General features: G+C 45.8%; 1 protein-coding gene across 1 annotated transcript in view; it reads right to left on the bottom strand.

The window, feature by feature from the left end:
- The window catches only part of LOC144136852 (uncharacterized), a 361,595-nt gene that overhangs the window by 69,237 nt on the left and 266,309 nt on the right, over nt 1-26,049 (bottom strand). The window lies entirely within an intron of this gene.

Raw genomic sequence — 26,049 nt, forward strand, 5'->3', positions numbered from 1 at the left:
GTACGGAAAGAAACAATAAAGAAAGAAAGAAAGAAAATTATGGCGCCGTCAAGCAGATTTTAGGCAAGTTCATTTACTTGTCGTAATTAGGTAGTCCACAGTGAAGTGGTAAGTGTTGAGGAATTTCCGTCTGTTGTCAACATGTGGATATCTACGGGAGGAGAATGGTTACAGAAAATGGCTGTAACTCTGTTTTGCTGAAAAGACGCCGAAGCATACAAATGGCGTTTGACTGCTAAGGCGGCTACACAATCATGGGGAGTTTCAACTTAGGTGATATCACGGGTAATTATTACCAGTCGCAGTTGTAATACAAATAACATGAAGCCACTGCTCCTAGCGTCCCAAAGACAACGGGAAGGAAAGACAACTGTTTTATTTTATTTGCTGTACAGCAATGTACGCAATGCACCTTCTTTCTTGCATCGTCCATCGGATATGCATAACGCAGCGCGCATAGGCACGGTGCTGTCCTCTTAACGCAGTAAAGTACGCTTCGTCGTTAAGTTGAAAAGCCACAGGTATTTTTCCACGTTGTGCGCAATTAGGCAGCTGTTATGTCCTAGTAAGTTCCCCCTCAGGCCATCCCCTCGCTTTCCCCCGCGGCCTTGGCAAAAAATGTCTGTTGCGCAACAATAGCCAGAAAATGTATAGCTTGTTTATTTAGTTTTTTTTCTAGCGACCTATGATCACCACTATTTCATTTAACAAACGCAGCGACAGTATCATCATGTTGTCTTCACACGGTTTTTTTTTTTAAACCACAAGTTTTTTTGTTAAAAACGAGTGAAGTTACTTTTTTTTTTTTACACTTTCAGAACCTGCAATAAAAGCTGTGTAATTGAGCGCCCCCGCAGGGGCAAAGGTGTGTGCGTTGCTTTCTGATAACGCAATGCACATAATGCGTTATTAGCAATGCGTTACCGAAGGCACCTGTGTACCTCGCGACACCTGCTTCTGCAAACTTCATTTTCACGAGTAATTGTGTGCGGTTAAAAACCTTTCGTTACTGTTGTGTGGCCTCAGCGATCGGCTTTCGGTGGCGCGCCGTTGCTCCGGCCGTTACAATCGCCCGAAGAGGGCGTAAGTTGAAAAGGGAACGTGGCCGCGCGTTTTACCTGTCGCGGGCGGGCGTAGAGGACGAAAACTCGGCCGTTGCAGCCTGTGTGCGACGCCTAATAACAAAAGATTACCGCACACCAATGCAGGAGAAAGGTAGAAGTAGTTACTGGTGCTGTTAGGGTAGTTACTGGTGCCTTTGAAATTTTGACGTAGACTATGCCCTGTGTGAAGCCTAAGTGAATTCGCTGCGCAGCAGTACTCTTTTTTTGTAGTCCCGCATGGTTCCAAATCGCAAGGTGTTTGCCGGTTTTATTTCTGAAAAACTCCTACATGAGTTTAGTATCTCTAATTAGTTTTTATATGGAGACCATGCCGAGTGCCTTTAAATTTTTTTGCGCCAACGATAATACTGCCCATTTTTATTTTCATGCAATTGACAAGCAACTAATAAATGTCAGTTTCTAGGGCTCACATACGCCCTTAAATAGATTTCCCCAATCCAGTGTTGGACAGGGCATAACATCCCGCAATGGCAAATGTTTCTTTGAAGTTGCGTAACACTGAAACTGTGTCATTTTTTTAGGTGCGGAGAACGTTATGACCGCACAATGTCCGTCCGCGTCCGTGCGCATACTATTTACAATTGCAAAAATCACACAGGCACCGGCAGGATTGGAGCCTGTGTCTGGTAGACCAGACAGAGTTAGTGTCAGTCGTCTTACCCATTGGGCTACTACCGTGAGTTAGTACTCGAGAGTCAAACGGCTTACTCCCTCGCCAGTAACGGTGCGGAGTACCTTAGGACCTCCCAATGTCCGTCCGCGTCCATCCGCGTGCACACCACCATCAAGCGAAATTCAATTTGAGTAGTGAGTTGCAGTTTCATTTAGGGAATAATCAAGGTGCAACTCACGGCTCAAATCGAATGATGGTCAGGGCGCAAATCGGAACTTGATCTTTTGACTGTCGTAGTCGTCTGTCTATAAACAATACACAAAAGCTTATCGGTATTACACTGTTTTCGCGCCCGCGCACACGCGCGCACACGCACGCGCGCACGCAAGCACGCACGCATACGCGGCACGCGCACAAACGCACGCACGCTCGCTCGCACGCACGCACACACGCCCACGCACACGCACGCGCACACGCACGCGCACGCGCACACACACGCACACGCACACGCACACAACACGCACACAACACGCACACGCCCAAGCGCACACGCACACAACACACACACACATACACACATAATAAATGTCAAGAGCTTTCAAAACAACTTAAAAGGCAAGAAAAGCATATTTTTGCGCTGTGATATCGCGCGAAAGTGCTGTAAAAGCTAAAAAAGAATTCAGGACGCTGGCATTCGCTCTGGCCGAAATGTGACGGAACCCTGGCCTCTTGACATTCGGCTTTCAAATAAACGACCACTAAACCTGCGCGAAAAGGCAATCGTGGCGGCTAAGAAACGTACGTTAAACAACTTTGTACTTCTAGGAACGAGTCAAAGCACATCGGGCACATATTGAGAGTTTTTCAGGGATGAAAACGCGACAACGAAGGCTGATTTATAACTCAAAGTGCAGTCAGCGTCGGCAAGGCGGGCGTCTCTTTATGGTGATGATGATGATAATTAGTGGCTCTCCCTTTAAATCGGGGTGTCGGTTGTCAGCAACCGACTTGCCTGTTTTATTGCGCTTACTTCCCGTACTCCTAGCTAACCTAATAGATTTGCTTCCTCACCCCCACCCCCCACCCCTCACCCTTGTTTTGGGACGGCCACAGCAGCCTTTAAAGGCCAACTGCACTCAAAAATTCGACTTCTTGAAAACCCTATTTCCGTATGGTCTGCTTAAAAAGAAAGCAACATGCAAAATACAACAGCTGAAATACGCACGTGGACGCCGCAAGCGGCCAGCAAAAATCGGCGATTTTGAAACCGAAACCGAGGAGAGCGCGGCCATTGCAGTGACGTTGCAGCCGTCCAGCGAGCGGCCGGACGGTCACCAGTTCGGGAGAATGTCTGCGCGCAAGCTCTACGCGCGCACGGGGCAGCAGAGCTCGACCGGTTCTCCCGCTGCGTGGCTGGCCAGAGGAAAAAGCCACCGTCGGCTGGAACGTCACAGGCGCGTCATGGCTGTTTACGCGATCCGCCGGCAGGTGCACAGTGGTCTGCGGCGGAGCCTTTTTAAACGCTTCTGACGGATTAACGAGGCGTTTCACGGGGCTACCACTTGTGTCTCAGGTTATTTGGGGGTACTTACTACGCATTAAAAACAAATTTGGCCGAGGTGAAATTTGAGTGCAGTTGGCCTTTAAAGGGACCTTAGCAGCCTTAGGCTAAGGCCGCCACCTCGCGGCGTGAATAGGAGTTAACAAAATTACACCGTGGCCTCCGCGATCAGCAACGGCGCGCCGCCGCCGATCGCGGAGGCCACGATTGGTGGTGAGATGTTTGAGTGGCGCCCCCTGGCTCTGAAGTCGGCTTAGGGACTCGCACCGCTGTCGCTGACGGTGCCTGTGCCAGAAATCGCCCGCTTTAATGTTTTACTGCAGTAAAAAGCGTATTTCCAGTTATAATTAAACTTAATTCGCCAGTTTCTGACACCTCTGAATAGTTTCAAGCTGTATCCCGCACAAGTTTGCAACACACGAGGAGAGAGAGAACAACTTTCTTCAGAGCATCGGTCAGATGATCGTGCGTAACTCGTCCTCTTCTAGGTTATTTGCGAGGTTCAGTGCTCAGAGCTCCTCGATAAGTATCCAAATGCGTAGGCTTCCCTAAAGTATTTTTGAGATGCTCTTATGAATATTCAACATTTTAATGCTACGCACCAAGCAGCGGGCCCTTACACGCGCATCGCACAGAGGGAAATAAACCGGCTGTCTTCTATTTATTTTGTTGTTGTTGACCTGTATCAGATGAATGCTTTTTCTGTGCCCGACGCATTAATTCTTCTGCACCGTCACAAACGTCTTATTAGGAAGTTTGGGGGTGTTTGGGAGGCTCACAACGTTCGTGTGGACATTTTCTTCGGGATGTAAGGCGTACAAGACCTTCTTCACAAGTTAGCTTCCGTTATGGCTGCGTGCAAGAAGGTGCATATCCGCAGCGTGCGTTGTTTATTCAAATGCAAATGCAATGAGGTTTGCGCTACGCCACAGCGAAACGGCGGAGACAACGTTGTCCAGAGTACTCGAAGGCGCCTTTTGTGCACGAATTTCTGTCGCAACCATCTTCACCATAACTAACTGACTCTAAACCCGCACAGTTATGACATGATTACGGTGTTGAGGGCTTGATATTTTCGCTAACGAACGCAATAAATAGTGTACGTGCCGGTTTCCAGTACAACAAGGATCGAAACCGATGAATATGTACAAGCAGCTCTTTATTCTTCTCCTAGCCTTTCGTGCGTAAAGAACAAAGCCTGGCCTCTTGGGGATGGAGTGCTATAAATTGTAGAAAATTACTCTTACTCTTGTCCTAAATTGAGGACCACTAGCCAGGTCGATTTCACTGTTAATCCCTTCTCCTCCTACTTCTCCGCTTGTGTGCAGTTTTACTGTAACGCATATCTGAATATTGTGAAGATTTGGCTGTAAGAAATGTACCAAAATATGACTCCAGGTCTAAACAAACATAGTGTTACTGTATTTTGCCGTACACGTGACGATTTTTGGTCATAAGGCGCCGTACTGGCTAGAAGCCTGGTATAAAACCAGCACCAACCTATACACACAGTAGGTTATTTGGAACTTCGCCTACATTTTTTGCGGCCAATAGTGAATGTCGGCATACTTTCATGCCATGACAACGTAAACTGATGTGATACAATACTTTTGAACTTTACTGTTAGTGCCAATGTTAAACCCCCCAATTGAGTGGGCACGGGAGCTACCGTGCGTTCAGCATGGCTCACGTTCTGCAATTTCACGTCTTGCAGGTCATTTCTGCTTGCGTGCTTTTTTGTGCGCAACCAGTCCACGCCTGTTCAACTAGCGTCCCCTCTGCTCCGTCGCTGGTTGATATCAGCAAATTCGCCCCTGAGCCGCCAACGCACAACGTCACTTCCACGCCCTCTTGGATCCCTTGGCTGTTCCCTCCGGCTACCTCATCGACACAGCCATCATCGCAAGCTCCGGATATAAGGCCATGGCCCTTCCAGCCGCACTTCAGTGGGCACGGGAGCTACCGTGCGTTCAGCATGGCTCACGTTCTGCAATTTCACGTCTTGCAGGTCATTTCTGCTTGCGTGCTTTTTTGTGCGCAACCAGTCCACGCCTGTTCAACTAGCGTCCCCTCTGCTCCGTCGCTGGTTGATATCAGCAAATTCGCCCCTGAGCCGCCAACGCACAACGTCACTTCCACGCCCTCTTGGATCCCTTGGCTGTTCCCTCCGGCTACCTCATCGACACAGCCATCATCGCAAGCTCCGGATATAAGGCTATGGCCCTTCCAGCCGCACTTCAGTGGGCACGGGAGCTACCGTGCGTTCAGCATGGCTCACGTTCTGCAATTTCACGTCTTGCAGGTTAGTGAAAGGCATTCCTTGTACGCTAAAAAGAACAACAATGTTTGTCTAGTGTTGCTCCCGTGCCCACAAGTGCTTTTTGACTTGGTATGCGAGTGTATCGATATGGTTTTCCTTCTGTTACGCTCGGGAGATGTAGAGTCAAATCCCGGCCCTAAAACTCGCTCTAATGATGCAGCCTCTGGTACAGAGGTAGTCCCGACCGACGACACCACTGAAGTAACGGGAAATGCTGGAAGTTCCTCGGAATTCCGCGAAATCTTACGGCTGCTGAAAGACATTCAGGCTCGTTCGCTTGATCAGGCGGCAAGGCACGACGAACTGGCTCAAAATGTTCGCGAGATAAAGGACTGCCAGAATGACATTAGGATGAAATTAGACAACATGAGTGAAAGACTCGCCAACGTTGAAAAAAAAATCGCTGGAAATCGACAGCCTTTCCGCTGAAGTGTCTGAGGCACGAACTGAGATTTCAAACCTAGCTACGCAGTACGATTCTATGGCCTACGCCACAAACGACCTTGAAGACCGTTCCCGTAGGAATAATGTGATTTTTTATGGTATCCCTGACTGTAAAGAAACATGGGCGGAAACCGAAAACAAGGTTGTGGCAATCTTATCCAGCTGCACAGACGAACGTTTTCCCACAGACAGCATTGAACGTGCGCACCGGCTTGGCCAATACTCCCAATCTCGACACCGTCCCGTGATTGTTAAGTTTAATCACTACAAGGCAAGAGAAAAAGTTTTTTCACTGCGCACTCAACTGATAGACCAGGAAATAACCATATCTGAAGACTTTTCCGCTGGTACAAGATTGGCCCGAAAAAAGCTAATAGAATTCGCTAAATCACAGCCTGGTTCTCCCGCTTTCCAGCTCAAATACAAACAGTTGCATATGAACAAAAAGCGATATGCTTACGACACGCTAACTGCCACGATCAAAGAAGTCGACGACAAACCTCAAGTTTCCATTACTAACCACTCGGCACAAAATGTATCTCCAAAATCAGGGCAGCCATCTTCATAGCAAACACCGAAGCGTCGCGGTGCGTGCTCGTCAAACTTATCTGTTCTTTACACTAACATACGTAGCGTAACAAACAAGCGTATCGCTCTCAATTCTATCATTGACACATGCGATCCTGATATCTTAGCTCTGACGGAAACCTGGCTGAACCGCAACATTCTTGACACCGAGATCTTTGATCGACCTAGCAGTTACAGATTATATAGATGTGACCGCACGCAAAGGCATGGAGGGGGAACACTTATCGCTGTAAAAAGTAACATTACGTCATCACCGATACACATTTACTCGTCTCTCGAAACAAATTGGGTACTCATTGAAACTGGTAGTAGAAAAATAATATTTGGAGTATGTTATAGGTCCCCTAGTGCCCCCGCCGCGTTTACTGACGAACTACATGACGTAATTAATACGGTCATCACCCGCTTTCCGACTTCTCCAGTTTTTCTTCTGGGAGATTTTAATTTCCCCCAGATTCAATGGGCCAGCAATGTAGCCATTCCTCCATCGTGTCCTTCACAGGCTAAGGACTTCTTTCATATGTGCTCAATATTCAATTTCTCTCAAATTGTCACTCAGCCTACCAGGACATCCGCGACTGCTTGCAACATTCTGGATTTAGTGTTAACCACTGCCCCTGACCTTTCTTCAGACATAACATACATTCCTGGCCTTAGTGACCATTGTTTCTTGAACTTTACTGTTAGTGCCAATGTTAAACCCCCCAAAAATACCACTAAGTTTATTAGGGACTACCACGCAGCTGACTTTGATGCAATTAACGCCGACCTTTGCTCATTTCTTGATGCCTTTATCGCTGGCTTTGAAGCACGCTCCGTTCAGGATAACTGGGATATGTTTAAAGGAAAGGTTCACGAACTAACAAACAAATATATTCCGCTAAGAAAAATATTTTCAAATCCCAATGCCCCCTGGTACAACCGGAATATCAGAAGGCTAGCTAACCGAAAAAAACGTCTTTACCGTTCCGCAAAAAAATCTCCAACCAATGAGCGATGGCTGGCGTATGATGATGCATCTAAATCATACATTTCTGCTGTTAAGGCCGCCAAAGTAAACTTCTTACAAAACACGTTGCCCTCTATGTTATTAGAAAACCCTAGAAAGTTTTGGAACTGTATAAACCCTCGTGACAGGAAATCGATCTCGCTAATAGATGGTGACGGCAACAAGGTTGCAGACGAGGATTGTCCTACAGTCTTAAATTCAACTTTCATAAACAATTTCTCTCACTCCACTTTTACTGATGCCTATCAACTTCCAGAGATTCCCGTTTACGAATACTCTCCTACGCTGCCCCTTTTGATAGACCCTGCAGGCATTGTGCACATAATTAATTCTTTAAAAATGTATTCTGCTGCTGGCATTGACGAAATCAATGCGAAGTTTTTAAAGAGCACACGCCAGTACTCTTCGATATTCCTTGCCAAGCTCTTTCAACAATGCTTAGAATCAGGATTATTGCCTTTTGAGTGGAAGATGGCTAAGGTGGTTCCAGTCTTTAAATCCGGTAGCATTGTATCACCTAGCAACTATCGTCCGATATCGCTGACCAGTATCCCCTGTAAAATTTTTGAACATATCATTTACTCTAACCTTGTCCGATTTCTCGAATCCAATTCTTTCTTTCACCCCGCTCAACATGGCTTTCGTAAACACCACTCCTGTGAAACGCAGCTCTTATCGTTCACCCAGAAAATTCATGTTATTCTTGACGCGCGTTCATCCGCAGATTGCATATTTTTGGACTTGTCGAAAGCATTTGACAAGGTGTGTCACCGATTACTAATGTTAAAACTCCGTAGCTTAAACATCGACAGTAGTTTACTCAAATGGATTGAATGTTTTGTTATTAACCGGCACCAATTTGTTTCAGCTAATGATTTCAACTCTTCCCCTGCAATAGTAGCATCTGGTGTCCCACAGGGTTCGGTTTTAGGCCCCTTATTATTTTTGATATATATTAACGACCTTCCTAATTGTGTCTCATCCCCGATTCATCTGTTTGCTGATGATTGTGTTGTATTTCGTGAAATAAAAAACGGCGCCGATGTAACTACCCTGCAGGCAGACTTAGATAATATAGCTACATGGTGTGATAACTGGCGAATGGAACTGAACATTTCTAAATGCAAGGCAATGAGAATAACTCGTACATCAACGGTAACTCCTATGTATTTTGTTAAAGGGATACCATTAGAACCAGTAGCATCATATAAATATCTAGGCGTTCATATCACTAATAATTTGAAGTGGGATATGCACATCGATTACATTACCGCGAATGCTAACCGTACTTTGGGCTTTATAAGACGTAACTTTTCTCAAGTCCCATCTTCCATAAAACTTCTTCTATACAAAACGCTAATAAGGTCAAAGCTTGAATATGCCGCCTCAATCTGGGATCCTGAACCCGCTTTTTTGATTCATAAACTGGAAATGGTACAAAACAATTCTACCCGTTTCATTCTTTGCAACTACACTAGAGCAGCCAGCGTAACTTCTATGAAATCAACTCTTCATTTACAAACCTTAGCGCTCCGCAGAAAATTTTCTCGTCTGTGTCTCTTCCACAAAATTTACCATCACCCGCTCTTGAAAACAGAATTCATTCATGCCCCCGCTTACGTGTCTGGGGCCCTATTCTCGACTGCACAAATTGCCGGCATTTCGCCCATGTTTTTTTGCGTAAGCACGACGTAAGCAATCAGTGACGTGCTGCACCTATAGCTATGACGACATGCAGTGTAATTTGACGAGTCACTCATAACGATCGCTACCAAGGTATCAAATATTGTGCAAGAAAGATATAAAAACACTTGGCATGTACTATAAAAATTAAGACGGTAGCTGAGGCGGACAAGAAAAACACATTTCTGGAGGTCAGACTTGGCGCCAACACCACAAGGCGATCGAGTAACGTTGATCCAAAAGCGAGCGAAAGGCGGATGTCGAGCTAAAGAACATCACACAATTTTTTTACCGTATCTATTCAATGCAAGCTTTGTTGCGTTATCACCTTCCCTGCCGCCACCGCCGCCACGCCATCGTCTGCTGCTATGTTACAAGTTTATGGCGTGATCACAGAAAAAGACGGCCGCGACTATCGCTTCTATGACACCTAAGAGCAGCGAAGCGCTACGCCTGATAACCGCGGAGCACACCGATGTCACCGATTCACTCATTCGTCAAGCTCGACTGCAATCAGCGCTGTAATGAACTAAATAGTCACTTTTCATTGTTATTTTTCTCTTGAGTTCGATCATGTGACCCAACAGCTTACTAGGAGAAGTATGGACAAATGCCATGCATTGGGTTCTCTTTGTCATGGAGAGGCTTGTACTGCCCTCTTATGTTGCGGTTACGCCAAACAAATATTTTTTATTTCATTGCCAAACATAAAAGCAAAATACTGCATGTTATTTGTATGTCGCATGATCGCTGACTTGGAAGCAGTTGAAACTATAATTTGTTTCGGTAGGAAACATGCTTTAAACAGCGCGCATGCGAAACTGCGCCTGCTGCAAATTGCCGCACATTTCGCGGCGCCGTAAGCCGGGGCAATATTGTGCCCTATTTTGCTTGTATTTTGCGCCAAAAACAACCGCCATTTTTATGCTGTTACGTAGCATTACGTCACTTTTACGCAGGCTGAAGTTGCCAATGCATGACGTAATCGTTCCCGCCAACTGTTTAAATTACGTCACGCCTTCTCAGCCAATCACAGAGGGGGTGTGTATTACAAGCAGTATTGTTGTTGAATAGCAAAGACAGGCTTACGTTGTTATGTCCGCCGCATTTTGTCTGGTTTTTCATTGCCGGCCAAGAATTATGCGCCTTTAGTAACGAGAAATAAGGCAAACTTTAGAACTAGTGTCCGTTGACGACATGAAACGTCAAAATGACGACACCACACACAACCGCTTTGTCAGCCGGAAGCACGTGACCAAAATTGAAAGCCAATCAGAAAAGACTTCCGGAAAATTGCCTAAATTGCCGGCAATTTGTGCAGTCGAGAATAGGGCCCCTGAACGACTTGACCATGCGCACAAAGTTGCTGTCCCCTCGTGTCACTCTCGTTTTTACGCTGCTTCATTTCTTCCACGAACTTCGACTGACTGGAACCGCCTTCCCGCCACCACAGCTGCTATAGACAACGTTAATAAATTTAGGTCTGCTATCACCAGTGACACTGAAACCCCTAGCCTTGTATAACGTTTTTTTTTGTTTTTTTTTTGCCAATTACCCGTGTTGTATTTTTTCTAGCACTGTGTAAATCGTCTTCGTTGTTGAATGTTATTGTTATTGAGCCTACTTGAAATGTACATGTATTTTTCACTGCTCACCGTTTTTATTATTATTGTTATTATTCTTTGTACTCCCACTCCCCTCTATAATGCTTCGGCCCTGAGGGTACTTGTAAATAAATAATAAAAAATAGGTACAAGACAATAACCAACAAATTTATTATGGTTAGCTTAATAATAAGAGGCGCGCAAGTACAAAGATTAAGCACCAATCACCCGAACGAAGCACAGTCGCTTCTGGCGCTTTATGCTGCGGTTTCGCGTCCTTATTTTTTTATTTTTTAGATTTTTGGATGTGTATTTACACGCGGTGCCCTTGAAAAACCTCTCACGTTTTCACCCAACATTATCTGCAAGAATGGCGACTTGCATAAACATCTGTCGCGTAAATACAATATAAGATTGCTTCTCATTGTTATGCTTGTCAGGATAGATCTTTCGTAGTATGCAAGTCCGACACAAACCAACTGTGGCACATTCAGACACCACCGTTCATTGAAATGCGGTGCAATCCAGTTGATTGCAGTGCAGTACTTGAGAGGTTTTAGTAAGCGCTTTGTGAACTAATATAGCGCATATGCGCGGCAGTTAAAAACGCTAATCATGGTCTGCAAAAACTACACGATACACGATAGCTATGAAGCTGCCTGATGTGCGACTTAAACATGTCTGTGTTTACAGTTGAGAATGCTTTTTGCTTGTATACCTGTGCGCGCAGGAAACTCAGCTAGATTAGTGCACTAATCTACAGGTGAATTAGAAACTATCAAATGTGCCAACTCCGCTATTTTTCTTATTTTGTAAGGTCACTTTTAAAGTTTGTTATTTATTTTTGTTGTATTTTCTGTTTTCAAGTTGCGTTCAGTTAATTAGCTCGATTTACGCTATTTTAAAGATATTAAACATGTTAGCGTGCCAATTATGTACTTCTAAGCTAAGGAAGGGGTTTAAACGGTTTGTTTTCACGATATTTTTGTAATGATATCCATTTACACTATTATAACGATTAATTAAACGTTTTAAGTCTACCAATTATAAAATTTTAAGAAAATGCGCACGGCGTGACACTGTGGTCAGTTTTTATGATTTTTTTATTCGTGTGTCAGTCGTTAATTTTTGCCAGGGCTTTTTATTGATTGATTGATTGCAGGGTTTAACGCGCCGACGCAACGCAGGCGATGAGGCGCGCCGTAGTGGAGGGCTCCGGATTAATTTTGACCACCTGGGGATCTTTAACGTGCGCCGAAATCTCGTACACACGGGCGTTTTTGCTTTTCGCCCAGGGCTTTTTATTCATGTCTTCGCTTTGCGCGGGAGATGAATAGAACTCATAGTTTTAAATTCATAAGAGTACCTTCATAAAGTCTTTGTAGCTTTTTTGGTTTTTAATATCCCGTTCCATCAATTATTTTCTATTCGCGCTATTATAACAAATAAACCTGTGACCTACGACAATTATGCATTTCTGTGCAAATGCACGGCGTCAGAAGGTTCGTCTGTTCGCGTGTTTTTTCCACGCTGTTGTCATTTTCGCTGCTCCTTTTTTTGTCTTTGTTTTGTCAAGCATATGTATAAAATTTATATTGTTTATTTTGTTAATGTCACTTCTATATTTCTTATTGTTCTACTTTCTGTACTTTTGTTTTTTCTAAATTACGTTCGACTAATTATCTTTACCTGCGCTTTGTAGCGATAAATTATAGGCAGCGTCTGGAAACCCGCGCGGGCCACGAGACTGAGCCGCCTCGCAATGGTTTCTGCCCCGCGTGACGTCATAAGTACGTCATAGTGACGTCATATTAACAACAATCGTTATTATATTGCGTAGCATAATACAAAAAGCAGCTTTTTTTCACATTTTAAGCTACTCATTTGCTAGAAGTTTTCTAAACAAATAATTTTTTTGTTCGTTTTTGCGGATGCCGCCGGCGCTGCTGCTGCTGCCGCCGTATGGCGGCATGGCGTATTCGAAAGTGCTGATTTTCTCAGGTTGCAGAACGTAGATAAAGCAGAGTTGACAAAGTTAGAAGCACTGTGAGAAAGTGCGAGAACGTTGCCGTGTGCGGGGACCAAGCCAGCCTTTTCACACGGTAGCGAAATAACCGCTCTCGAGCAATGCTGACCTGTGACCGCCAGATGTATGCCGACGGTACCTGCGTTAGACGACATCGCGCTGCCGAGTGGCCCCGTTCGAACAACCCACGTCCCACGCAAGAAAAGACCGTCCGAGCGTGATTATGTGAGCCTGCTGCGGCATGTCCGCGCGGTGGCATCTGCTATGAACAGTTTGCACCACGGCAAGTTCAGAATGCTTGAATGGGTGGCCTGAAATCGCGGTGTGTTTTCGAAATGACATATCTTAGCAGCGCCGAACTAACGGCGGAACGTACAGTGCTCAGGACGTTGGCTAGACGCGGCAACTAATATTTTACTGGTCGCATGTGGGCATTACAAGTGCAAACCACGAATAGCTAGAAAAGGTAATCATTGGTGTTCCCACACATGTACCGCGGACAACCCAGCACAGTAGTTTCCCCTTTACTAAGATTAGCAAAGAAGACTCGAAAATCGGCGGTGTGTCCACTTTTTGTATATATTTACGAGGGTACTGAATTGTGGCTTAAAATTGTTTCCCCGGAGTACGTTTTGTGCGCGGAAAAGCCTGGTGAGCATGAGCTTCTTGCATCATAAATGCATGGTATTCAGCGCTTGAAAGAAAAGATTTTTCAGAAGAAATTATTGCAGCTGTAGTGGTGAGCCATTCCACTACAATAAAATGAGTCAGAAATACATCTGCGATACAAGGGATGTGAAAGAGTGAGAACAGTGGCAGTCTCGTATCCCATGGCCCAGATTGTGGCTAGGTAGTTTCTGTCATGCATTCAGCTCCTCACATTGGTACACACATGATGCTACGACAAATTAGGACCTGGGTCCTTCAAAAGGTACAATAACAAGGCGCTTCATCCTATAGCTGCTGCATTGGCATAACTTTCACGCCTCGCTGTATATCCGGCGGTACATGCTATATTGGCCAGGTTTTACTGAGCCCCTCATGCAAAGGGACTTAATTCAGGACACCCAGGTGATAGGGTCAGATAAGAAGCTGTGCAGACGGTAACAGGAAGGGTATACATTGGCTGACCATCGTGCCTAATACACATACATGCACTCCAGCATATGAAAACTCATGGGTTCTACACAGGCTCAATAGTCAACGTCAAAGAGAATCTTAAGATGTGCATGGAACGTGAAAGCATCAGCGGATTGTTTGTGTCCAGGGTATAAGCAGCGAGCACACTGCAAATGTAATTGATAGCAAAGGTGTAGTTGATAAACAAAGGCTGTCATGGGGCGAGTTTAACCAAATGAAATGGTGAAAAATATCCCAATTTCAAACTGCATTGATGTAATATGGGCACGAGTGACATTATATGGAGGTGCACTGTAAATGCAGTTATCTGCGTGTTAACTGTACGTTAGCACTCAAGTGCCACTGCAATCACCAAGTTATGCTTTTTTTGCGGTGGATTAGGTCGGTGGCTGTCAATAGCACAAACAAGGTTCTGTGATGTCATAGAGAAATAGCTGGGAAGTCCATGGAGCCTCCACTGCTTTGCACATTTTCTGTAATATATTATTTGTTTGAAGTTTGCAATAAAATTGATGTCATTTGTTATTAGGGCAAAGAAGTCTTTTTAATGAACAAACCTTGTATTTTTTCTTCGTGGCCTCTTTAACAGCCTGCCTACTGTGCTCTTAAACAGTGGTCGCTAAACAAATGCCCACTTGCCAGCCAGCTTCAGGGGCTTGTGACGATTTACTAGGATTTCTCATAGCCAACATAAATTCCAAGGAATCCACGGTGGTACACTCCAGGGCAGTGCAAGTCTCGAAAAAAGTTTTACAGCAGGACTGGACACTCTTAGCACAACCAACAGGCTTTATAGGTGGAAACCAGAAGCACACCCACACAATGTCATGCAATAAGCCAATGCAGTGAGTCTCTAGTAAGTATTAAGAGAAGAAAGGCTTGTTTAGGGGCTATAGTTAGTACATTCTTGGATTCAATATTAATGTGCACTGCATATTTCGACGAGGGTGAAAAGACAAACCAAACGATGGTGCAACTAAACCGTCGTTTGGTTTGTCTTTTCACTGTCCCCTCCCTCTTCCAAATATGCAGCGCGCATTAATATTGAATCCAAGTATTAATAGCGTAGGTTTTCATTGACTGATTTTTATGCGAAGCATTCAACGTGTGGATCCACTAGTTAGGTCTAGCCGGTCAGTTTTGGCAGAAAATACTCGTTTTTGTGATTTAGAAGAGTTCTCAAAGGCCTATTTAGATGTTTTTTTTTTTCTAAAAACAAAAGTGAGAGCTCACAGTTGGGGATCTTGAAAACATTATTTAGCCTCGCCAGCAATTGTGCGAGCCTGCGGTAACCCTGCCTAAAGGTGGTCCTCATGTTTGCTAGCTCCCTCAGCAAGCACATGAATGCAGTGACTAATAAAGATGGTGGTCAAAGCGAGAAGAGAGGGTGGTTCCTGAACAAATAGCCCTTGATAATCAAAACAGCAGAAAAGAGCACTGACGACTCACAGTCCTCGGCTGGGGTGTCAAAATACCTTCTGGCATACGTGTACTGTGCCTTCACAAACGTTTCTCTAAAAAATCTTGTGATTACACACACTCCCTCCATGGAAGGGGTTTGTTTCCGGCCAGGTGGTTGAAATTTGTGATTAGTAACAACATCAGCTTACCATTCGTCCCTTTTATTTGGCATGCTTCCGAGCTTCACTTTACAAACCCTGCTTTTTCCAATTTACGTATAAATGGACTGCTTATGCAATATTCTCTTATTTACCTCTGTTCAAATAAAACTGTGTTATATCTTAAACGCTGCTGTGTCCATTCAAACGTGACATTCTTCAATGGTGTTATGCGGGGTACATTAAGCTCAGTACTAATAATCTTAAAACCAGCGCAAGTGAAGTTCCCCATATTGTTTCAGGGTATCCAAACTATTTCTAAATTTTTGTAAACATTCTAACTGCCTACCAATACTTTGGTGGTAACTCAACTAAGCTCACCCTTTTTTACCGTGCCTTTATTATTGTTGTGCTCTACAAACACATTCCCAGATGAAGCATGTCTGCTGAATTTAGGGCCCAAACCATTCTGTTGCTATTTCACAGGATTGCAGCTGTATGAAACATTGCTTTTGTTTAGTTTTAGCCAATGATTTCCAGCAGGCCACTGAACTTCTGTCAAAACCATATTAAAACGATAATTGCGATTTATAACAAACAGTATTGTAACATTTTACATAAAACATTTTGTTGTAACCTCACTCGAGGTTTTTGTTACCCAGCCAGCCTGATTCATTTATCTTGGTGTGAAGGACATCTACACAACAAATGCCTTACTGCAATACATTCACATGCCTGTCTTACAGCAAATCAGCAGTGACAGAAGCCACACGTTTTGGCTTTCCAGCAGAGCTTTGGTGTCATCAAAAAAGGAATCTTCTTGTCTTCTCTGCAGAGCTTTGCACTCAAGCAAAAAGATCACTTGGTGGTTTGGCTTTTCTGCAAAACTGTAGTGTAGTGCTAGAAGGTATCACTTGCTTATTTGGCATTTTTTCTGTGTATTGTGCCGAAAAACCCTAGTGTTTTGTTTGGAAAAGGAACTTCACACCACAGACTGTGCACAGAAAGTAGAACTACTACTCACCGACTTTTTGAACAGCCACGGATTTTTGGTGGAATCACTTTTCATTGACAAATCCCATGTTTGCTTTCTGGTTGAAGGTGCGAAGATGGAAGAGCTGGTTTATATTTTGGGGAGAAATACAGCGACAAAAAATTACACCATCTTCCCATGTGGGAACCCTGAGGGGATGCAAAGCTGTGAAGTAGTAGCGTGTTAAATGGTTGTTAGAGTAAAGACACGTGTAGTAGCGTATTAAATGTCTTTATTTATCGAGTAGTGGGGAACATTTTGCGGCTTCTCGTTCCCCAAGCGAGGAATCCGCTGTTCGACGCTGGCGTTTCGAAGCGTTGTCACGTTGCCGAACGCCATCTGGATCAGCTACTCGCCGCTGGCGTTTCAAAGCGGCTTCTCGTTCTCGAAGCGAGGAATCCGCTGCTCGACGCTGCCGTTTATGTTCGGCGTCGCGAGCTCTCCTCTGTGCAGTCTTGTCTTCGGAGGTGCTCGCGGTTCTGACAGTGTGCTGGCTGGCGCTAGTTCAAGGTGTGCCAGCCAGTTCGCTGACGGAATCGTTGGCGTCTATTTGCAGTCATAGGACGGCGCAGTACCGAAGAAGCAACTGAGCGGAGCGCGGACGGGTTTATTTGCAGAGCAGAGGGAGTGGAGAGGAGGAGCAGCGCGCATGCGCGTGATTGGACAGCTGGTGTGCAGAGGGGAGAGGAGGAGCAGCGCGCGCTAGCGCACAGGTGGCGTGGAGAGGAGGAGGGGAGAGAGAGCGGCGTTATCACAGCTGTTGTGGAGAGCAGGAGAGGTGCGGACGCCGGACGACGGAGGAGATGCTTTGCATCTAATAACAGTACTGAAGTACAAGGAAAGGTGCTGTGATGAACACAGTGTTCATGTGTTCGCAGCTGTTTTGTCCAGTTTCTTTCCCGTGTTTTTTCATGAAGACTTGCTACAGTGTCTGAACATAGCCTGTTTTTGTGTAACAAAAATGTCAACAGCGAAGCACTTATCAATGCTCACCTGCTGCCCATTGACACCAAAGCAGAAGAACATTCATTAGAGTCATTTTATTGTTGAAGCCATCCATGATACATACAGCTTTCAGCTGTGCTGCAATATTCACAAATACCAACGAAGACATTCACGTCCACACAGGTGGCCTTGGCTCAACGTTTTTAGATTAGGTCAGTTTGCAAACTCCGCCGGCGGAGGCGGCCCCAACTCGTCTCCCTGCCGCAGCGGCGCTGGCGTCGCGTTGAGATCGGCGGAGCGAGCAGCCGCCGCCGCCGCCGGCTGTTGCCGGCCGGCAAAATCTTCTCCCCTCAGTGATTCGACTTTGGCGAGAGCCACAGACTGTCCTTTGCTCGCTGTGCGTTTCTTCGTTGTTGATCGTTGGTGCGTGCCTTGCTATAAATTAATTTGTAGAACTGTTACACATGATTACGCTTCGATGGGTTTTGAGAACTTTTTTGTAACGTAGCACCTCATCACTTGGTACGAGCCCGTCATAACAGCAGCAGTGCAGTCGAACCTCGTTTTAAAAGTAGTATCGGGGCAGTAAATTCGTTCGTTGTATCCTATATTCGATTTAACAGTAGGGGTAAAATCGGTTAAAGCAAATCGGCAGTCTGGCTCGCGCGAAAACTCGAGATACAAAGCATTATTCCAGGATTCGAACCCACGCCATACGATGTAATCCTTACCTGCCTCCGTGTGGCATTTCAAACTAAATGGACAGACACATTAGAACGTGGCATTAACAAACTTCTTTTGACAAAAGAGGCATGCGTTGTTATTTATTTGAAGAATGAAGAATTATTTATTTGAAGAAAAAAAATGGCTGTGTTACTTTCGTATTTTCGCTTTGATTTTTTTTTTTCATTCTAGCTGTCGAGTTTTGAGTCTTGCGCGAACCAAAACCCCGAGGAGCGAGAAAATGCAGAGCGCTCGTGAGCGCGTCGCTCGATGCGTATGTCGATGACTATAACTAGCACAGTGCAAAGCGGCGACGTAGCATGTCAATAAACAATTTCAAACTCAGTCTACAACTGCGTGGTGATGTGTCCTTAGTGTTTACGTAGAAAGAAATCCTGCAGCTTCGCTACGTTTCAAGCTTTGCGCAACTTATTGCAAGCTTCATCAGATTTTTTTCTTATTACGCTGGACGGCGGAACTATAAGCTTAAAAAGCTCTGCAGTTTATAGACTAAATGCCACTCAGGAGTGTATCTGCACATTTAGTTTTCCCTTACGATGCTTATGATGCATAGCAAACTTCCGCAATAAAAAAATTAAGCGCAACCAACCAAAGTTCGTATTTCGTTGGCTATATGTCCCACTGTATTCTGTTTGCGCAAGGATGGTGTGCGAATTTTACAAGTTATATTTTTCATGTCTGCGAAGAAAAACTGCCGAGTTTGCTTACGCGTTTGAAGCGCGAGGCGCTGAAAACCGAACGTCGGGGTGTGTACGCGCGTTTTTTCACGTTTCAAACGGCGTATTATTTCGATGTTGACCGCGCAAATATGGAATACACATGGATACTCGCGAAATGAGCTCGGGACGTGGTCTCTAGGGCAGCATACTCCACGTACCCATCAAGAAACCATTTCTTTCACTGATGTTACTCAATTTACACGTAAAGGACTTCGGGTTTGGGACGAACAAAGGCTAGAGTACCGTGTATTTTTATTTTGCGTGCGCAAAAAATGCCTTGCGGGAATGGCAATCTCATTGATGATCAGCAGAAAGCGGCTAGCTCTAACGGTATGTGTCTTTCCTGGGGGACCGCCGTCAGCAGTACAGTGAACCAAGATGTGGTCTGCGAAAAATTATACCGTTAAGGCATACGCGGGCGCGTACCATATTTGTCTCTTTTTCAAAATTATTTTCGGTATCATTCTCAAGCAGTATCACTTGGATCAGTGCTGAGTAGTTGTACCAGTCTTAAGAGTGGTGCCCCGCAAGGATATATTTTTTCACCTCTTCTTTTTAATTTGTTTGTTAAGGATCTTGCTATTGTTGCTAAAACTACGATAATGTATCAATACGCTGGTGACACCACGCTGGTGCCGGACAACTCGGATTATTCACTAGCTCTTCAGGATGGTGCTAGAAGTGTAGCCTATTGGTTTGAGGCGAACCTAATAACAATTATTCCTGTACAAAGTCGGCTAATTTGTTTTCCCATTCCACAGAAAACAGCGCTAAATGACTTGTTAAGTTGGACGCTTGTTTATTCCTCATCCACCATTGCGAGCCTCTCCGGCAGCTAGTATCAGAACATTTTTATTTCATAGCCAAGCAAACTGCGTACGTGAGGCATTCTTCGAGTAAATGAGCTGGTAATATTACTCAAGCAGCAGTGTTACTCACCTGAAAACAATGCACCGTTTAGGCGCAGGATCGCATTAAGAGGGGCGGCCACAAATCCAAAAGCCCAAGGGCATTCCTCCATAATAGACGTAGCATTTTTTATGTACTAGTGAGGCGTTTTGTAAATACATTCCAAGATTTAATTTGTGACCTGGATTAAACATAGGTTTACGCTGAGCAAGCACCTCGTCTCGAAATCTGTTCGATTAACCGAGTACTCACGAGCCCTGCTACGTGAAAACAATAACTCCCAATTTTTCGGGAGTACTATGATGGCTTTTGTTTTACTGCACTGGGTATTATCCAACTACCTCTTTTTCAATCTACTTCAAGGGCTTTACACTGTAGCAAAGCTAACTCGCTTGCGCCGTTCAACACGGAGCAGTAGCAGACGACTTCAGGAGGAGCGATCTCAACGCGACCGCAGCGCCGCCGCTGCGCGGGCGACAGGATGGGGCCGCTCCGCCGCCGTGGCGAGTGCGCGCTCTTTCCCAACTGAGTTAATCTAAAAACGTTGCCTTGGCTGCAGTTCCTGCACAGGTTATTAAAAAGTACCCTCGGGAACGGGCAATGTCAAGCTCCACAACAACCATTCCCTCGTAGTTGTAGTCCGTAACCTACTTTTTTAGCGTTTTGGAATAAAAAATCGTTTAAATGCCTGTTTTGTAAAAAAAAAGCTAATGGGCCCACAACAAAAAAGAGGCAAGGCAGGTTGAAACGAATAAATGGAGGAAAAAATGGAAGCTAAAACGTCGTCAGAGATGTACAGGGCTGAGAAATTGAACATCAGAAAGGAAAATTTCTACGATAATTCCCAAGGCAGTGCTTTGCTTTTTGAGGCTAGAGCAGGTTGCCTGCGAACTAAGAGTTTTGTGGGGAAGTATTCACAAAATGATGGGGTATGCGTGGTCTGCGGAAAAGAAACAGAAACTATGCGGCACATAGTGTTCGAATGTGAGGGTATCCATCAAAATCTACATGAAGGGAATATTGGGCTTCCAGAAGCCCTAGGATTTAAGGGTATCACAGAGGAAGTTAACTTCAAGGCTGTCGAGGGGACGAAAAGAAGATTAGAATGCTGGTGGACGAAAAGCAGAGAGGGAAATATTGCCTAGGACAGTTACCACCTGTAACAGGGGAAAAAAGTATTTTGTGCGTAATAAGCTTTTGTGCCTGCCCTAAGCAGCGGTAGTATTAAACCAAGAGTGTAAAACATGGTTATATTAGTCCTTTTCGGTAAGATGACATTTCATCACTCCGCTTCAAAGGGGAAACCAATAGCAATCATCATCATCATCATCATCATCATCATCATCATCAGGGCCCACAACACAATACACCACCCGTGAATTTGCTTTCTAGCAGCTGACCTCGGCCGAGATTTGTACCATTGCGAATGAATTGCGGGGCGTTTTCTTATGCCCCTTACCACTAATCAGATTCATTTAAGGGACACTGAAGTGATTTGTAAACACTGCGGGATTACTAGCGCAAATTGTAGTCTGGAGTATCTAGACCACGTTTCGACCACCCTCGCAGTGTTTACGCGACTTTATTCAGTAGAAAAATCAATTCAAAAATTCTGTTCCCCTCTGTGAGTCCTCCCTGCCGATTTCCAATGACGTTTCGTATTACGTCAAAACAAGATGGCTTGGATTGATTGCGCTACTGCACGGCTCGCCGACCTTACGGCAGAATCAGTCGGCCAAATGTTTAGTCGGCCGGCGGCCGGCGGGTTGAAACTCAGCCACGGCACGTTTGTGCGTGGAAGAATATATGTGCCTTTAGTTTGTTAGTAGACTATCATGCTCATATTCCAAGTCACTCCACGCAAGCGCACATGCGACTCTTCGCTGACTGGTACGCTAGTAGAAAAACCTAAGGCCAATTGAAAGCGGGAGAAGAGTCAGCGAAGTTAATATAGGTACTAAGGAATTAAAATCAACCGAAACGCTTATCGTACAGCGTAAAACCAGGGTGCCAGAAGCACTTGTTGCGCTGGGGGTGAACTAGCACAGCGGTCAGCAGCACGATCACCCATCGTCGAACGCTTGTATACCGCACGGATGAGGCAATCAACCTTGTGTCTTCTGCAGGGTGAGAAAAGGCAATGTATACGTAACGCGTGAGATCACAAAAGCCTGTACCATCCTAATGAGGTTGGACTCGTTGATGCCCTTGTGCCCGGTCGCAACCCTGGAGATGACCTGGATGGTTTGATATACCCCTTGTCGATCTTCCTGAGTGCATCAGTATACCGGCCATTATCATTTAGTCGGAGGCCGAAGACCTCTATGGAGTGAAGTATGGGAATGCTGGCCCCTGATGATGGGGTTCAATATTGGTGAGTTTTTATGAAGTGGTTTGTAGATGAAAAGCTCCGAGTTTTGGGGGACACGATAAACAACGCACGGCTGCGTACTCCTCAATGGTTTGGGTTGCTCGTGCAGGGCTTCCTGGATTTGGCCGTCGGAACCCCGTGCCATCCACAGGGTGATGTCGTCTGCGTCGATGGAATCATGTAGGTAGGTTGTGTCCGAGAGGAAGGTTGGAAGGGACCTCATGGCGAGGTTAAACAGGAAAGATGACATGTACCGACCCTTGGAGGGTTCCTAGACTACCTATCTTAATGGGGTCCGAGTGAATGTTTCCGAATTGAAAGGTGAGTATACCAGATGAGAGGAACCATTTAATGTAGTTGTACGTACACTCTCCAATGCCATTCTTGTTCACCATCTCTAGTATGGCCGTCTCGCACAGTGTCGAAGGCTTTGGACATACCTAAACCGGGGATAACCTTAGTTGTACGCTTTGGCGCGTATGTTGGATCCAATAATTGATGTTGTAATTGTAAGATAAGGTCGAAATTGTAAACGTGGGCGAAATCCTAGCCTGGTGCGAGGGAACAGCTGAGTCTCTTCGGCGTGTTCCGTGAGTCGCGTCAAAACAAAAACATGCGCTAGTATTTTACCTTAGCACGGGGTTATGGAGATGGGCCTGAGATGTTCGATGTGGTGTGCCATCCCTGGCTTAGGTGTGAGTATGGTCTTGGCCGTTCGACATTTCTCGGGAATTTGACCCTGGGTCCAACATTCATTAATTGATTGATTGATTGATTGATTATGGGGTTTAACGCGTCCAAAACTGCGCAGGTTATCAGGCGCGCCTTGGTGGAGGGCTCCGGATTAATTTTGGCCACCTGGGGATCTTTAACATGCGCCGAAATCTCGAACACATGGGCAATTTTGCTTTTTGTCTCTATCAGTAAAGCGGCCTCTGTGGCCGGGAATCGAACCCGCGCCCTAGTGCTCAGCAGCACAACGCCTTAGCCACTGAGCCACCGCGGCGAGTAGCATTTATGAAAAAGGACCGTGATGCCAGGGATGGATGTATCGTCCAACTGCCGAAGAATCTTATTAGTAATGTGGTCAGGGCCAGCGGCCGGTCTGGTGTTCAGTTTTATAAACGGCAGCCTTGACCTCGTTCTGTAAAAGGGGCATCTAGGGTGGCGTTGGCCTCCATGGTGTATGGTGGGTGTTCTGTTGGATGGCCTTGCGGTAGTACTTTTGAAAAATGGGATGAGTGCTTGGGTCCCCGGGTAGTTGTGTATCAAAAGGGTCTCCGTTTGGTTGTGCGCCGATTCGGTCGACGTCGGATCAAGAAGCTGGCGTAAGATATTATTAGATTTGGTGCTTAAATTGGAATGTAGGGAATCACATACTGAATTCCAATTTTCAGATACCAGTCCGGATGCGTGATTCTCTATCTCCCGATTAATGTGAGCTGCTTTTCTACGTAGGCCACGGCTGTGTTTCTGGCGGATCGGTCTGTTTTTGAGGCTGTCCATAGCCTGGATTAGGGCAGACAGACGCTAGCGGTGGTAGGCTGGGGTCAGATTTTATGCTTTGGTGGCTTTTGCGACCCTGCTGTGTAGCTCATTCTGCCATTCTGATGTGTGTCTAGCGTAGGTGTAGCGTCCTGTGTTCTTTTACGAATGAGGTCCCAGTCGATAAATGTTGTACCTTTTTGGAGATTTAGGTATGCGGGTACCTCGAGTTGGATAAGCCTATGATCACTGCCGAAGTCCTGCCCAATGTTAGCCCATTTAACCTCTCTTGTTAGGTTTTTGTGAATGTTAGGTGAGGTGTCGCAACTGCACAGACGCTGTTTCCCTGGCGTAAGGGAAACAGGGGGCTGGTATGTAATGTTAGGTGTTCATTTTGTGCAGCTGCCCCAAGCCGGCGCCCTTTCGGTGGGGCCCTTGGAAAGCCACAAGCGGAATGTTGTGCGTTAAAATGCCCTAGGATGACTATGGGTTGCCTACCCGCTGTAGGCAGAGCTCCATGGATTAGGGAAAGAAGAGGACCAGAGTCCTTTTCTCGTAGACAATTGTATATATTTAGAACAACTAGGCCGGTTCGCCGCTTTACATCTGTGACAATTTCCATGAATGTATTATCCACCTCGCTGTCTATGTCGTGGTCTTGTGGTATCACATTACGGCGAGTAAGAATGGAGGTTACAGGTGGATTTCGGCACTTAGGAATGAAATTTTTGCACCTGGCTAATTTGGCTACTGCGCGAACTTGTTGTAGGCAAACTGCGTCAAAAATACAACCTACAAGATTGTTATCTAAGGCCTGTCCCTCTTACGGCGGTATCCTCTGCAGTTCTATTGCCAAATGATATTCAACGCATGGTCTTTGTCTTCTGATAATGAGGGGCGATTGTATGATTTGGATGCTGTCTTAAGGGAGGTTCGATACTCCATTTTCGCCAGTAGTGCCTCCAAGGCTGCTAGTTTAGAAATGATAAGATCAGCCGGCGCTTGAAATGGTTTGTGGCTAGGGCCTATGGCCTCCGTAACCTCCTTAGGAATTTTATCAATGCCTGCCATGAATTCCGCTTTTGTGACGTAGATGGCGCTACAGTCCGATTCCTCTTTTGGTGGACTGCGGAGGGAATGTGATACAAGAACGACTTCGCTTCTCATGGGGGAATTTGTATCGATATCTATAAGGGCATTGGTATCACCCGCGTTTGCATTGGTGAGTTTCTCCCAAGGTTTTTAAAAGGAGGTGAGTTCAGCCACCTCACTAAGTGATGATGGTGGTGATTTTCAGGAGGCTACCATCTCAGCCCAGCTCTTTGTGGCTGTTGTGTTTTTGATCTTCTGGGAGGGCTGCTCGGGTCCGTATGCAGGACCCTGTGCCCGGGTAGCGCCAGGTTACTCCCCCGTGCCAACGCGTGGATTAGCAGCAACCCTCTGTTTACGGAAGCATGGCGGAGCCCACCGTTTCCTGCGGGGGCTTCTCGACGCGTTGACCTTGAAGCCTTTTCTGACTGCGGTTGCGGTAGCAGGCCATCCAGCCTCATTCTTCGTTCTCTTCGGAGGGGTCGATGTGCTCGCCCGGTACCATCGAGATGTCCATCTGCATCGGGGTCGCTTCGGCCGAATTCAAAGCGGGCGCCATGCGTGATGTGCGTTGGTTGTCGACGTGGCTTCCGTTGGCTTGTGGCCGCGCGGCGGCGGAGGAGTGGGAGGGGGGGGGGGTTGATTAGGCCTAGCCGCGTAGCTTAGCGTGGTGGGCGCTGGGCGCACAACCGGTGGTCAAGTATGAAAACGTTCTCACTGCGCCGGAAGGCTGGCCCAGGGGTTTCCGGGGGCGAAAAATCCACTCGAGGGATTCGTTTCAGACGTCCTAAAATGATTTGGACTCAGAGAGAGGCATCTTTCGCTGTAGCGATTTGAACTTTGCGTTATCACAGCGCAGCGCCAGCACACGGTCTCTCTGCTTGAGGTGTAATTTTCACCGCCTTTTTAGTCAACCTACCGGGTTATTTTTCTTACCAGATGCGTCTTTCGTCGTATCTCCACCACCCACTATACTTAAAGAAGAGCGCATGACGGTAACTGTCCCACTGCACCACACCCGGCGGCAAGACCCTGCGTACCTGCAAGAAACGCTTGCATGTTGTTGCCGGCCCTGGTGGAACG

This window comes from Haemaphysalis longicornis, unplaced genomic scaffold, assembly GCF_048455015.1.
Source record: "Haemaphysalis longicornis isolate Haplotype H1 unplaced genomic scaffold, Haemaphysalis longicornis Haplotype H1 scaffold_1, whole genome shotgun sequence".
NCBI lineage: Eukaryota > Metazoa > Arthropoda > Arachnida > Ixodida > Ixodidae > Haemaphysalis > Haemaphysalis longicornis.